The sequence below is a fragment of the Helianthus annuus genome, chromosome 2, assembly GCF_002127325.2.
Source record: "Helianthus annuus cultivar XRQ/B chromosome 2, HanXRQr2.0-SUNRISE, whole genome shotgun sequence".
NCBI classification, from domain to species: Eukaryota; Viridiplantae; Streptophyta; class Magnoliopsida; order Asterales; family Asteraceae; genus Helianthus; species Helianthus annuus.
The window spans coordinates 56,527,294-56,542,048 of record NC_035434.2 but is presented as its reverse complement, the minus strand read 5'-3'; positions in this window follow the sequence as shown (position 1 = coordinate 56,542,048).

Sequence of the window (14,755 nt, the reverse complement as noted above, 5' to 3'; positions counted from 1 at the left end):
CCCATCCGTTCGAATGGCCGTCCGTCCGGATGACAATCCGTTCGGATGACCATCCGCTCAGGAAGTCTGTCAGAAACTTTAACTCGATTTTCGCACTATTCGATACTCTGTTCCCGACCGGGTCAGCACTTAGAGGACTTATGCTCTGTTCCCCGCACGCTGGCTGATCCAGCGCTCCCTTCGATCCAATTTGACAGTGTTTGGTTCTAAGCACCCACTGTGAGTATACTTGATCTCTTTTTGTTTTACACACTTTTGGGATGCAACATGTATTCTATGTCAAGACACTTGACACTTGAAACTTATTTGAAACTTACTCTATCCGCATTAAACATGAAAACATGATACTTGTGATACTTGAGACTTTTATGCTATGTGAACGTTTGATTCTTTTGTGTAGCTCACCTTAACAATTGTAGTGCTATAGGGGTAACGCACCTCTCCTTGAGTCTTGGGGAGTATTGTTAAGTTTTGATTATTTTACCTCCTCTTCGATGCGTCGAAGTAGGAAAGGCATTTTAACGCGTTGGAGACTTGGGTTATCATATGAACCACGTTAACTAGCATGTTGAAACTAGTGATATGTTATTCATGTTGGATACGAGTTTTATATGTTTAAACTATTATGCTATATGTATTCAACTTGTATGCTCGCCAACATTTTTGTTGATTTTATTTTAATACATGTTGTAGGTTGATAGTAGTCGAGGACAAGAAAACAAGCTAGGATGATGCTTAGAAACTCATCTTAGTTAATTAGACAATTTTGAACTGTATTTGAATGTTTATGATGTTTTGATACATTATGTTGGTTGTGGTACGTATTTGACAATTTAGACATATTTATGAAATTTTGATTAATCTATATTAAAACAAATAGTGTTGTGGATTCTCTTGAGCAATCTGATTCGCTTAGTGTCACGCCCCGATGTTTCCGCCATCAGTTGGTGTGTGACAACTACACTCCCAAGCTGCAAGCTCCACAATCACTGAGTACCTGCAAACCATGCAGTAGGGTGTCAACATAAAGTTGGCAAGTTCACGAGTTATCCAGTTTTAGTTTCGAAAACGTTAGTTATTTAGATAAAGTATTTATAATCACGTTATGGGGAGCTACCTCATCTGTAAGCTCACTAAATTGTAGATACCAAAACTGGTGACATTGAGTTGTTGTGCCCCAAGTCAATATCTATCATCGTTAATCAAGTTGCAAGACCTACTAGTTCACCCCCGATCCCCCAGACACGGTGTGAGGTTTGTCAAACCTAATAGCGCTATAAACTAATATCATGTTCGCCCTCGGAGATTAATCTGTATTGTAGGTGGGGACTTTCCATGATAGAGTTTTGTTTAGTTTGCTAGTCATGATTTATAAATAGTATCCAAACGTGTTCCCCCTGGGAATAGTAGTTTAGAATGTTCAGTCGTATTGTGAGGGGTTGAGCAATCTTCTAAAATCCCTCGATGAATCTACGGTAGTATCCTACCAATCCCCTGCAAATCCCAAGAATTGGCGGATTTCGGTTGGAGATTTAGGTGCAGGCCAATTCCTGATAGAATCGATCTTGGCTGGATCGACGTGAATCCCATCTTTATTGACCACATGTCCAAGGAAATGGACTTCTCGAAGCTAGAAATCGCATTTCGAAAACTTGGCATAGAGTTGTTCATTGTGTAAGAGCTCCAGGATAAGACGTAGGTGTTGCTCGTATTCTTCTCGATTCCTTGAGTAGATCAGGATGTCGTCGATGAATACAATCACGAATTTGTCAAGATAAGGTTTGCACACTCAGTTCATGAGATCCATGAAAACCGCAGGTGCATTTGTCATTCCAAAAGGCATGACAAGAAATTCGTAGTGACCATAACGAGTTCGGAAGGCTGTTTTAGAGATGTCCTCGTCCCGGACTCTCAGATGATGATAGCCTCATCGTAGGTCGATTTTAGAATAGAAGCTTGACCTTTGCAACTGGTCGAACAGCTCGCCGATTCGGGGAAGTGGGTGACGGTTATTGATAGTCACTTTGTTCAGTTCGCGATAATCAATGCACATACGAAAAGTGTCGTCCTTTTCCTTGATGAACAGTACTAGAGCTCCCTAGGGTGACGAGCTAGGACGAATAAAACTTTTATCTAACAGCTCCTGCAATTGTGTATCCAGTTCGGCTGGTGGCTAGTCGGTAGGGTGCACGAGCTCTGGGTGCCGCTTCGGGAGTTAGCTCGATATGAAATTCAACTTGACGATGAGGCGGAAGGCCAGGTAATTCCTCATGGAATACCTCAGAAAATTCGCGCACGATGGGAAAGTCTTCAATCCTCCTTTCTTTCTCCTGCGTGTCAGTAACGAGTGCTAGAATAGCGGTATGGCCCTTTCGTAAGCACTTTTGGGCCTTTAAGAAGGAAATGGTGACTGTGACTACACCACTCTTGTCGCCCTGAACAATAAGCAGTTCGCCAGAAGAACGAGGAATACGAAGCACCTTCTCTTGACAGAGTATTTCAGCTCCATGTTTGGATAACCAATCCATGCCAATGACGATGTCGAAGCTTCCAAGGACGATGGGAAAGAGATTGTCGAGGAATGTCTGACCAGATAGTGTGAGTTTACAATTGTTTATAACATGTGAGGCCTTGATGTTCCTACCATTGGCTAGTTCGACGATGTGCTTAGTGTTTAAAGGTGTTTGCATAGGCTTAAGTGTCTTACTAATACGTAGAGATACATAGCTAGTATCGACTCTAGAATCAAATAGTACCGAAACATAATGGTCATTAAGTAGGAACTTACCCTCCATAACGTTGGGATCATTCCTTTCTTCGCCAGAGCCGATCACAAAGGCTCTTCCTCTTGCACCGTTCCCGCCATTATTGTTGTTGTTGTTGTTGTTGTTGTTTCCAGCTCCTTGGTTGTTGTTATTTTGATTCAATTGGGGAGAATTCCTCTTGATGTGCCCTTCAGCTCCTAACTGAAAGAAACCCTTAAGGTTACCATGACGATGATGCTGCTGCTGAGGCTAGTTCTGTCTTACTGGATGAGGGCTTCTACAATCCTTGGCCTCATACCCCATTTTGTTGCATCGCTGACATTGGTTCCTTGTACATGGTCCACTGTGGTGTCGGTTACATCTGTTACACTTGGGGTGGTTCCCTCGATAATCACCCGGTTGCTGAGGACCCTTATTGTTTTCAGTCTTCCTCTGCTGAGTCGGGGCTTGAGTGGGGTTAGCATCCTTGCCTTGGTTGCCATCCTATTTACGCTTGTTATCACCAGAAGTTTCGGTAGTAGCACTGATTCGTTTAGGCAGTTTGCCCTTCTCCACAGCTTGATCAGTGAGATGGTGAGCTAGACGAATAACTTGCTGGATCATGGTGAGGTAAGCTGAAGTCACTAGACTTTGAATTTCAGGAACAAGACCCTTGATATACAGCTCGATTCTTCGATAAGCAGGCTGAGACATGTTGGCACAAAGAGCAGCATAGTCGTTGGATTGCTTAGTGTAAGTCTCGATCTCTGATCCAACCATCTTAAGCTTGTAGTAGTCGTTCTCGAGCATGTGAATGTCATCCCTGTGACAATACTCTTCTTTGATCAGATTCTTAAAGTCATCCCAAGAAGTAGCATTGGCAGTCTCCAACCCAAGCATTTGAATTTGTGCTTTCCACCAAGAGAGTGCATTCCCTTCTAATGTGCCAGTAGCAAACTTCACCCAGTTAGCAGCAGGGCATTTACACACAGGGAATACATATTCGACCTTCTCAATCCAGTGTAGAAGGCCTATGGCTCCTTCAGTGCCATTGAAATGGAGAGGTTTGCAATCCATGAATGTTTTGAAAGAGCAAACACGTGGTTGCACAGGTGCAGGTTGACCTGTCGTGGGAGACGGAGCAAACAGATTTAAAAACAATAAGATAATACGAGAGTAGGATCTAAATATCCCAGAACGACAAGTTTACCTCCTGGATTGGCTGCAAAAGTCGTAGCCACAATGTTAATCAGGTTTGTAAACTGATCCTAAGTTATGTTAACATCACTTCTTCCGCGTCCGCTCATTGTCTTCATATCCAGGAAACACGGTGTGAGAAGAACGCCGTAGTGTCGTAAGAATAAGTAGGAGGAAGAGTGGCCATTGCACACCAATACATATATGTATTCATATACATATAACTAGGCACACTAATACATATAGCATCATATATGCACTAAGCAAAGAACAAGTAAACACATACACGAGCTACGAAGTCTAAAGTTTTGAGCCTTGCACTTGGAGTGTAGTGTCGTTGCGGGTTGCTTGATATAAAACGGGTTATAATCTGGTTTTTCTCAAAAAGACTTTTTCTTTTTAAAACCTAGTTCGCTATAACCAATGGCTTTGATACCAATCTGTTACACCCCCAAATTTCCACGTGCGGGGTACTACCACGAGGCATGTGATTGATTAGGATCAAGCCACCAATCATATTGAACATTCATAATAGTTAAATAGTTTATCAAAACAAATATGATTAGCGACTAATAAAGTTTCAGTCCATACTTTTAAGTTCCAAAACAAAGTTTGAAATAACAGCGAAAGCATAGGTGAAACGGTTCAACATAAGTTCACAGTTCATATTTATTAAAGGAACCTGACACGGGTTAGCCTGTCCACTACACTCCCAAGCTGCAAGCTCTAGCAATCACCGAGTACTTGCAAAGCATGCAGTAGGGTGTCAACATAAAGTTGGCGAGTTCACGAGTTATCCAGTTTTAGTTTCGAACACTTAAGTTGTTTAGATAAAGTATTTATAATCACATTATGGGGAGCTACCCCATCCGTAAGCTCACTAAACTATAGATACCGAAACCAGTGACGTTGAGTTGTTGTGCCCCAAGTCAATATCTATCATAATTGATCAAGTTGCAAGGCCTGCTAGTTCACGCCCGATCCCCCCGTCACTGTGTGAGGTTTGTCAAACCTAATAGCGCTATCAACTAATATCCCGTTCGCCCCCAGAGATTAATCGGTATAGTAGCTGGGGACTTTCCATGATAGAGTTTCGTTTAGTTTGCTAGTCATGATTTATAAATAGTATCCAAACGTGTTCTCCCGGGAATAGTAGTTTAGAATGTTCAGTCGTATTCCCCCGGGAATAGTAGTTTAAAAGTATCATTTTCAAGGATAGTAGTTCGTCTTTGTCCCCTCGGGATGCATGCTTTTAGTGTGTGTTAACTCACCTTGGTTTGCTCGGCAGATAGTTTACTTGTTAAAACAACATGATCAATCACGTCCTATTATTGTTACCATAACTAGTCAGGTTCCTATTCATAAATTCACGTATACATGTATGCATGTAACACCTCGTAAATTTATGTCCAATAAAGTATCGACACGTATCATGAGCTTTAAACGTTTATAAGATTGCTTTGGAGGGACTAAACTTGACAAATAAGGAAAGTATGTGAATAAAAGGGTTCAAAATGTCAACAACGGATAAATATACTTTAAAATAACCCTACATGATGTTTATACCCTTAAACGAATAAATCTTGGATCATACAAAGCTAATTGTGAAAGAAAGTGAGGAATTACAAACTACAGGGGCTAAATGTGTCAACATGTTTAAAGTATACCTCTGAATGACCTTTTAGCAAACCCGAAGCTTTGTAATGATTAATTATACTCACGAGAATAAGTGATAAAAATTTCACAAGGTTTCGATAATGTATGAGAAAGTTATGGCAATATTCGTATACGAGGGGTTAAAAGTGTCAACGTTGAAATCTAAGGCCTTACGAGTGATCACAAACTTAACCGAGGACTTAACAAAGGTTGGTTAAGTCTTGAGGGACTTAAAAATCAAGTTAAAAGGCTGAAAATGCAAATTTGGAGCTTAAAACCATGTTTAAAAGGACAAAGGACCAAAAGTGCAAACTTGAAACTTGTTTAGCAGGTTCTGGAAGGGCAGGCAGCCCGCGTAAGAGTGCCCTATGGGCTTACGCGGCCCGCGAGAGCAGCACAGCGACAGATGAACAGATGCCTGTTGAAGCTGTGTAACCGATGATGTGCGTGAAGTGTGTTATAATTTAGATGTATATTTTAAGCCTTTTTTACACTTTTAGCCAAGTTTTAAATTTATAAAACACGATATTTACTAACACTAAACACACATATGGGCAAGTGCACCCATCGTGGACGTAGTATAGTGTTGGTAAGATACCGAGGTCGTCCAAGGACACAAGAGCTTTTAGTACGGGTTTATCCTCAACGTCTAATCAATTCAAAATGTTAGAAAAAGATTTTAAACTAAGAAAATAAAACTAACTAAAATGCTGAAAATAAAAATAAAAATAAAAACAAATAGACAAGATTAATCACTTGGATCCGACTCGTGTGTTAGTGTAACCTTTGATTATTTTCGCACTTTTGCACTTGTTTAAGAGATTATCTTAGTTATTGTAGTAGGCCCCTCTTTTGAAGGCGACGTTACCCTGAACCCATTAGTTTGAGTCGGCAAGGATACAATCCTAAATGGTCGGATTATTGAAAGATAATTAATTAAGTTATTAATGCATAATGTGGTAGGCCCCTCTTTTGAAGGCGACGTTATCCTCAGGGGGTTCTGGCTCATCTTCAATTAGGGGGTCATTGTTGCCAAAAGGATATTTCATAGAGCGCTCAAGATCTATGCTCCTTTTGAATGCCCCTAATTGAAGAGATAGATTATTAAACTTCCGGTTTTTCAAAGCTTCATAAGTTTTTACAAAAGGTCTTCCCAACACTAGAGGAGCGTCATCGAGGTTGACAAAGTCGGTTGGAATAACCAATTGATTTGTTTTAACCAAGACGTCCTCAACTACATCGATTGATTTTATTACTCTCCGATTAGATAGAAAAATGGGTATTTGAAGTGGAGCAAAATCACTAATACTTAATTTTTCGAAAATGTAATTAGGCATTATGTTAACACAAAGATCTTTATCAATGGTGATATTACTAATAAAGGAATTTTGAAAGAAACATGGAACCGGTGTAATGTTAATTTCAAAAGGGTCTTCTTTTATTAGCGAAGTTTGATTATTAGTTAACTTAACACTTACCATTTCTTCAATTTTAGTGTTTGTGTTTAACTCTTTTAAAAACTTAGCATGAGTGGGTACTAAACAATGGTTTTCAAAAGAAGGTGATAAGAGATTAATTTCTTCAAAATTAAACTCTTCTTGAATTTTAACGCTATTGTCCTCACCTTTTTCGTTGTTTAACTCATGTGTCGGTTTTTCACTTATTTGTTCTTCCATTTTTAACTCTTCAACTATCGTTTCTTTATTTAATTCTTCTCTTGCGCGGGACTCCTCTTCCCTTGCACGAGATTCTTTTATGTAACGTTCGATAGTTTTAAGTTTTACTACTATCCTCTCGGCTATGTCGGTGATAGAGTAAGGATCGGGATCCTCAAAGCTTGAATCTGGTTGTTCGATCCTTGGTTCCTCATAGTACACATATGAAGTAGATGGTTCACACCATTGTCCTTCATTGTAAGCATATGATGGATAAGGGTCGTAATTTTGTTCTTCATAGTACTCATATGAGGTGGGTTGTTCACGCCATGGTTCCTCATAATAAGTATATGAAGGTGGTGGCTCATATCTTGACTCCTCAAAGTATGAGTATGAAGGTTCATACCTTGGTTCATCAAAATATGAGTATGAGGGGCTAGGTTCATACCTTTGGTCTTCATAGGATGTGTATGAAGTTGATGGCTCGTACCTGTGCTTCTCATAATAGTTGTATGAATTGGATGGTTGAAATAAGTTACAATATTGTACCGAGTGCGGGTTACCACAATTAGTGCAATATTCTCTCATATAATCATCCTCCTCATAGGTGTAGTTGTAGCCTCCTGAGTATTGATCCATAGGAATCACTCAGCAGACCACAACTGAGTCTCGGGACCAGAAAACAGAAACAAAGACGGAAACAGATGCTGGACACGGCCCCGTGTCTGGTGAACACGGCCCCGTGTTCAGGGTCTGTATCTGGGCGTTTTAATTAAAGTTACTGGTCTCGTTGAGCACGGGGGCGTGTTTAGTGAGAAAGGCCCCGTGTTCAGAATCTGTATCTGGGTATCTAACTAAAAATATGCAGCACGGCCCCGTGTTCAGGCCACTGTAATTGCAAACTAAACTAAAATGCAGAAAAGTGTGCGTGCGTTTTGAAAAATTTTTGAAAAACAAATTAGGCCGTCGATTTTAAGCTTTCTTAAAATTCTTGTGTCCCCGGCAACGGCGCTAAAAAACTTGATGTGCGTGAAGTGTGCTATAATTTAGATGTATATTTTAAGCCCTTTTTACACTTTTAGCCAAGTTTTAAATTTATAAAACACAATATTTACTAACACTAAACACACATATGGGCAAGTGCACCCATCGTGGACGTAGTATAGTGTTGGTAAGATACCGAGGTCGTCCAAGGACACAAGAGCTTTTAGTACTGGTTTATCCTCAACGTCTAATCAATTCAAAATGTTACAAAAAGATTTTAAACTAAGAAAATAAAAGTAACTAAAATGTCGAAAATAAAAATAAAAATAAAAAAAGATAGACAAGATGAATCACTTCGATCTGACTCGTGTGTTAGTGTAACCTTTGATTATTTTCGCACTTTTGCACTTGTTTAAGAGATTATCTTAGTTATTGTAGTAGGCCCTCTTTTGAAGGCGACGTTACCCTCAACCCAGTAGTTTGAGTCAGCAAGCATACAATCCTAAAGGGTCAGATTATTGAAAGATAATTAATTAAGTTATTAATGCATAATATGGTAGGCCCCTCTTTTGAAGGCAACGTTACCCTCAGCTAAGTAGTCTGAGTCAGCAGGTATACAGTCCTAAGTAGCTGGGTTAAAGTTTTATTAGTAGTTTAACTTATGAGGGGATCAAAGAGTTTGGACACCCGTCATCCAATACCTTTGGGTATTGAAGGAGGTCCTACTAAATTTGACCCAGGACCCTTGCAGGATCTCTAAACGCTGAACAACGGCAAGACTCTTACCAAACGTTCTCTTAACCCCCGACCAGGTAGCCAACATACCTCCATATAGACCGTGGAGATATGAATGGTGAAAATCTTTTATTTTATATAGACAGTAAAATAATGCCAAGACACCACAGACAAATGATAAGGAAGAATCACCTTCAACATAAGAAACCAGTAATTAAAGTCATTAACACAAAACCAATTAAAAAGTGCAAGAGATTAAAAATAAAAAGTATTACACTAAACACTTGTCTTCACCAAGTGATGTAAGAGACTTAGGCAAACATGGCCTTTGATTGTCAAGAACTCTTACGATCAATCTTGGATCCCGAGACGACTCACACACTCTATGATGGATAATGGATGATGGTGGTGGATGATGGTGTTATGGTGGTGGTGGGTGGTGGGTGAAGTGTGAGAGAGGTGGTGTGCCAAGGGATGAGTTGAAATGTCTCCAAGCACTCCTATTTATAGGCTGAACAGAAGCTCGGGCACGGCCCCTTGCTTGTCTCTCTCCTCATTAACTGTAATTCGCAATAACAATAAATGCGCCTGCAGGAGTCTGACCACGCTCCTGTGTCCACTGGGCACGGCCCCATGGTGGGCAATAGAAGCTTCTAAAGGTTTGTCTTTTCTGCTGCTTCTTGGGCACGGCCCCGTGCTCGCTGAGCACGAGGCGTGTTTAGTCTTCTGTTTCCTTGGTTTTGCTTGGGAAGATGCTGTTGAGGGGTCGGGCATTCCACTTTTGTTCCTTTTCTTGTATTTATGTTAGATTTTGCTGTCTTTTTGCTTCTTTTGTTAATTTGAGCTCATTTAATCCTGAAAATATAAAAGGAAGACAAAAACACACTTTTTCCAACATTAGTACTAAAAGGGTTAGTTTTATGCCACAATTGATATAATTTATATGTTGCATTTTGCGCATATCAAATACCCCCACACTTGAATCTTTGCTTGTCCTCAAGCAAAACTCTTTATAATGTGGCTTTATTCACTCCCAAATGGAATGGGTAGAAGAGAAGGTTTTTGGGCTTGTCATAGAGTGTCGGGATTTCCAAGATTCTTTATTGAGGTTTTATTTTTATTTATTTACAATCCTATTCGGCATGATTTATTAAGAACATTCTTTAAGATAAATTACTTATTTGGGCATAACATACCTTTTTTTTAAAATCTCATATGTATACAAGTTCACATACCTCACGGGAGATCACGCAACACTCGTCCGAAGGTGTATTTTTTTAGTGAATCACTCGAGAGCAGCGGCATGGAACTTACTTCTACCATAAGTTTGCCAAGCAATCAATCCTCCTCCTTTTTAACTATATACCTTTGTAAATATCAAGAGGACTTTATGGGTTTTTTAGTTTGGGCTAAAGGTGGGTGGTTGGGTTAGTGGTTAGTAAATAGGGCGAAAGGCGTAACAAACGTTGGTTTGAAAGACTTTTTATTTTTCATATTTTTAATGTATATCGATGGATTGTTCAAACAAAGATATTTGATAAACTTTGTTTGTTTGTTTAGCTTCATCGAAATTTTTTTTTTCTTTTTTTTAAGGAAGTCATAAGAGAACCGAACGTTGTTACTAAAAAAATAAATAAAAAGGTTTAGGTGTGTAAAAAGGGTTGTTTTGGGTTAAGAAACGAAAAGGTTTTGGCTCAAAGGGGTTAACTAGGGGGATTTTGGGTAGGTGGTAAAAAAATGGTGTAGAATAAAAAAGGGTTAGTCCTAATGCCTCCATCATTTACTTACTCGGGTTTAAGTTGGTAAGGACCGGGAATGTATTGTTGTGGCAAGTTCTAGAGTCGTATGAACCAAGCGGCTATTCACACAAGAAACGAAAAATGAGCATTTTAGTGTAAAGATATATATATTTGTATGCTCGTTAAAGGCTCAAAACTCACTTTTGTGGGAAAAGGGTTTTTTATGTGATCAAGTATATATAATCGTATTTTAACTAAGTTTGTCATGCCTTTTCATAATTTTCGTATGTTGGTTCTTTTTATCACGACGCTATCGGTTGTAAATTTGTAAAAATATAACCTTATTTAGACTTGAATTCCCAACTTAAACTTAGACAAGTAAAAAAATGAAAATTTTTGGAATAATTAGCGGTTCCAATAGAGTTTTGTGTAAGGCGTGTTATTAGGACTTGCAAAATTCAAGGTTTTAGCATCCCCCCCCCCCACACTTAAATTACACATTGTCCTCAATGTGTCCTAAAAATAAGTTTTTAGGTTGATTGAATGTGTAAAATGGTGTTAAAAGCAAAATTTTATGTTACTAGCAGTCTGGACACGGCCCCGTGGGGACCGGGCACGGCCCCGTGTTCAGGTGCCAGTGACAAAAATTTAAGAAAAGAATCAGAAGCGTGGGCACAGGGGCGTGTCCAATGAACACGGCGTCGTGTCCAGTTTCCTAAACTGGGCGATTTGCTGCAGATTGTGCAGCACGGGGCCGTGTTGGGTGGACACGGCTCGTGCTGAGCCTATTGTAGTGGGAGATCGTTGTAGGATTGCTCTGTTTTAGTGCATGGGGCGATGTTTCTCGTTTCCCTTGTTATCCTTCTCCATCCAGAGTGTGTTTTATTCCTGCAAATTAATATTAAACTAAAAGATTAAACTAAACTAAAGATAGTTCTGCGGAATGCCTCTGTGGTGCGCCACGTTTATAAGGGTCCTTGGCTAGACCCACCTTATCAGGTGGTTCTTGCTCATCTTCAACTAGGGGGTCATTGTTGCCAAAAGGATATTTCATTGAGCGCTCAAGATCTATGCTCCTTTTGAATGCCCCTAATTGAAGAGGTAGATTATTAAACTTCCGGTTTTTCAAAGCTTCGTAAGTTTTTACAAAAGGTCTTCCCAACACTAGAGGAGCGTCATCGAGGATGACAAAGTCGGTTGGAATAACCAATTGATTTGTTTGAACCAAGACGTCCTCAACTACACCGATTGATTTTATTACTCTCCGATTAGATAGAAAAATAGGTATTTGAAGTGAAGCAAAATCACTAATACTTAATTTTTCGAAAATGTAATTAGGCATTATGTTAACACAAAGATCTTTATCAATGGTGATATTACTAATAAAGGAATTTTGAAAGAAACATAGAACCGGTGTAATGTTAATTTCAAAAGGGTCTTCTTTTATTAGCGAAGTTTGATCATTAGTTAACTTAACACTTACAATTTCTTCAATTTTAGTGTTAGTGTTTAACTCTTTTAAAAACTTAGAATGAGTGGGTACTAAACAATGGTTTTCAAAAGAAGGTGACAAGAGATTAATTTCTTCAAAATTAAACTCTTCTTGAATTTTAACACTATTGTCCTCACATTTTTCGTTGTTTAACTCATGTGTCGGTTTTTCACTTATTTGTTCTTCCCTTTTTAACTCTTCAACTATCGTTTCTTTATTTAATTATTCTCTTGCGCGGGACTCCTCTTCCCTTGCACGAGATTCTTTTATGTAACGTTCGATAGTTTTATGTTTTTCTACTATCCTCTCGGCTATGTCGGTGATAGAGTAAGGATCGGGATCCTCAAAGCTTGAATTCGGTTGTTCGATCCTTGGTTCCTCATAGTACCCATATGAAGTAGATGGTTCACACCATTGTCCTTCATTGTAAGCATATGACGGATAAGGGTCGTAATTTTGTTTTTCATAGTACTCATATGAGGTGGGTTGTTCACGCCATGGTTCCTCATAATAAGTATATGAAGGTGGTGGCTCATATCTTGACTCCTCAAAGTATGAGTATGAAGGTTCATACCTTGGTTCATCAAAATATGAGTATGAGGGGCTAGGTTCATACCTTTGGTCTTCATAGGATGTGTATGAAGTTGATGGCTCGTACCTGTGCTTCTCATAATAGTTGTATGAATTGGATGGTTGAAATAAGTTACAATATTGTACCGAGTGCGGGTTACCACAATTAGTGCAATATTCTCTCATATAATCATCCTCCTCATAGGTGTAGTTGTAGCCTCCTGAGTATTGATCCATAGGAATCACTCAGCAGACCACAACTGAGTCTCGGGACCAGAAAACAGAAACAAAGACGGAAACAGATGCTGGACACGGCCCCGTGTCTTGTGAACACGGCCCCGTGTTCAGGGTCTGTATCTGGGCGTTTTAATTAAAGTTACTGGTCTCGTTGAGCACGGGGGCGTGTTCAGTGAGCAAGGCCCCGTGTTCAGACTCTGTATCTGGGTATCTAACTAAAAATATGCAGCATGGCCCCGTGTTCAGTGAACACGGCCCCGTGTTCAGGCTACTGTAAATGCAAACTAAACTAAAATGCTGTAAAGTGTGCGCGCGTTTTGAAAAATTTTTGAAAAACAAATTAGGCCGTCGATTTTAAGCTTTCTTAAAATTCTTGTGTCCCCGGCAACGGCGCTAAAAACTTGATGTGCGTGAAGTGTGTTATAATTTAGATGTATATTTTAAGCCCTTTTTACACTTTTAGCAAAGTTTAAAATTTATAAAACACAATATTTACTAACACTAAACACACATACGGGCAAGTGCACCCATCGTGGACGTAGTATAGTGTTGGTAGGATACCGAGGTCGTCCAAGGACACAAGAGCTTTTAGTACCGGTTTATCCTCAACGTCTAATCAATTCAAAATGTTAGAAAAAGATTTTAAACTAAGAAAACAAAACTAACTAAAATGCTGAAAATAAAAATAAAAATAAAAGCAGATAGACAAGATGAATCACTTGGATCCGACTCGTGTGTTAGTGTAACCTTTGATTATTTTCACACTTTTGCACTTGTTTAAGAGATTATCTTAGTTATTGTAGTAGGCCCTCTTTTGAAGGCGACGTTACCCTCAACCCAGTAGTTTGAGTCGGCAAGGATACAATCCTAAAGGGTCAGATTATTGAAAGATAATTAATTAAGTTATTAATGCATAATATGGTAGGCCTCTCTTTTGAAGGCGATGTTACCCTCAGCTAAGTAGTCTGAGTCGGCAGGTATACAGTCCTAAGTAGCTGGGTTAAAGTTTTAATAGTAGTTTAACTTATGAGGGGATCAAAGAGTTTGGACCCCCGTCATCCAATACCTTTGGGTATTGAAGGAGGTCCTACTAAATTTGACCCAGGTCCCTTGCAGGATCTCTAAACGCTGAACAACGGCAAGACTCTTACCAAACCGTTCCCTTAACCCCCGACCAGGTAGCCAACATACCTCCATATAGACCGTGGAGATATGAATGGTGAAAATCTTTTATTTTATATAGACAGTAAAATAATGCCAAGAAACCACGGACAAATGATAAGGAAGAATCACCTTCAACATAAGAAACTAGTTATTAAAGTCATTAATACAAAACCAATTAAAAAGTGCAAGAGATTAAAAATAAAAAGTATTACACTAAACACTTGTCTTCACCAAGTGATGTAAGAGACTTAGGCAAACATGGCCTTTGATTCTCAAGAACTCTTACGATCAATCTTGGATCCCGAGATGACTCACACAATCTATGATGGATAATGGATGATGGTGGTGGATGATGGTGTTATGGTGGTGGTGGGTGGTGGGTGAAGTGTGAGAGAGGTGGTGTGCCAAGGGATGAGTTGAAATGTCTCCAAGCACTCCTATTTATAGGCTGAACAGAAGCTCGGGCACGGCCCCGTGCTTGTCTCTCTCCTCATTAATTGTAATTCGCAATTACAATAAATGCGCCTGCAGGAGTCTGACCACGCCCCTGTGTCCACTGGGCACGGCCCCATGGTGGGCAAT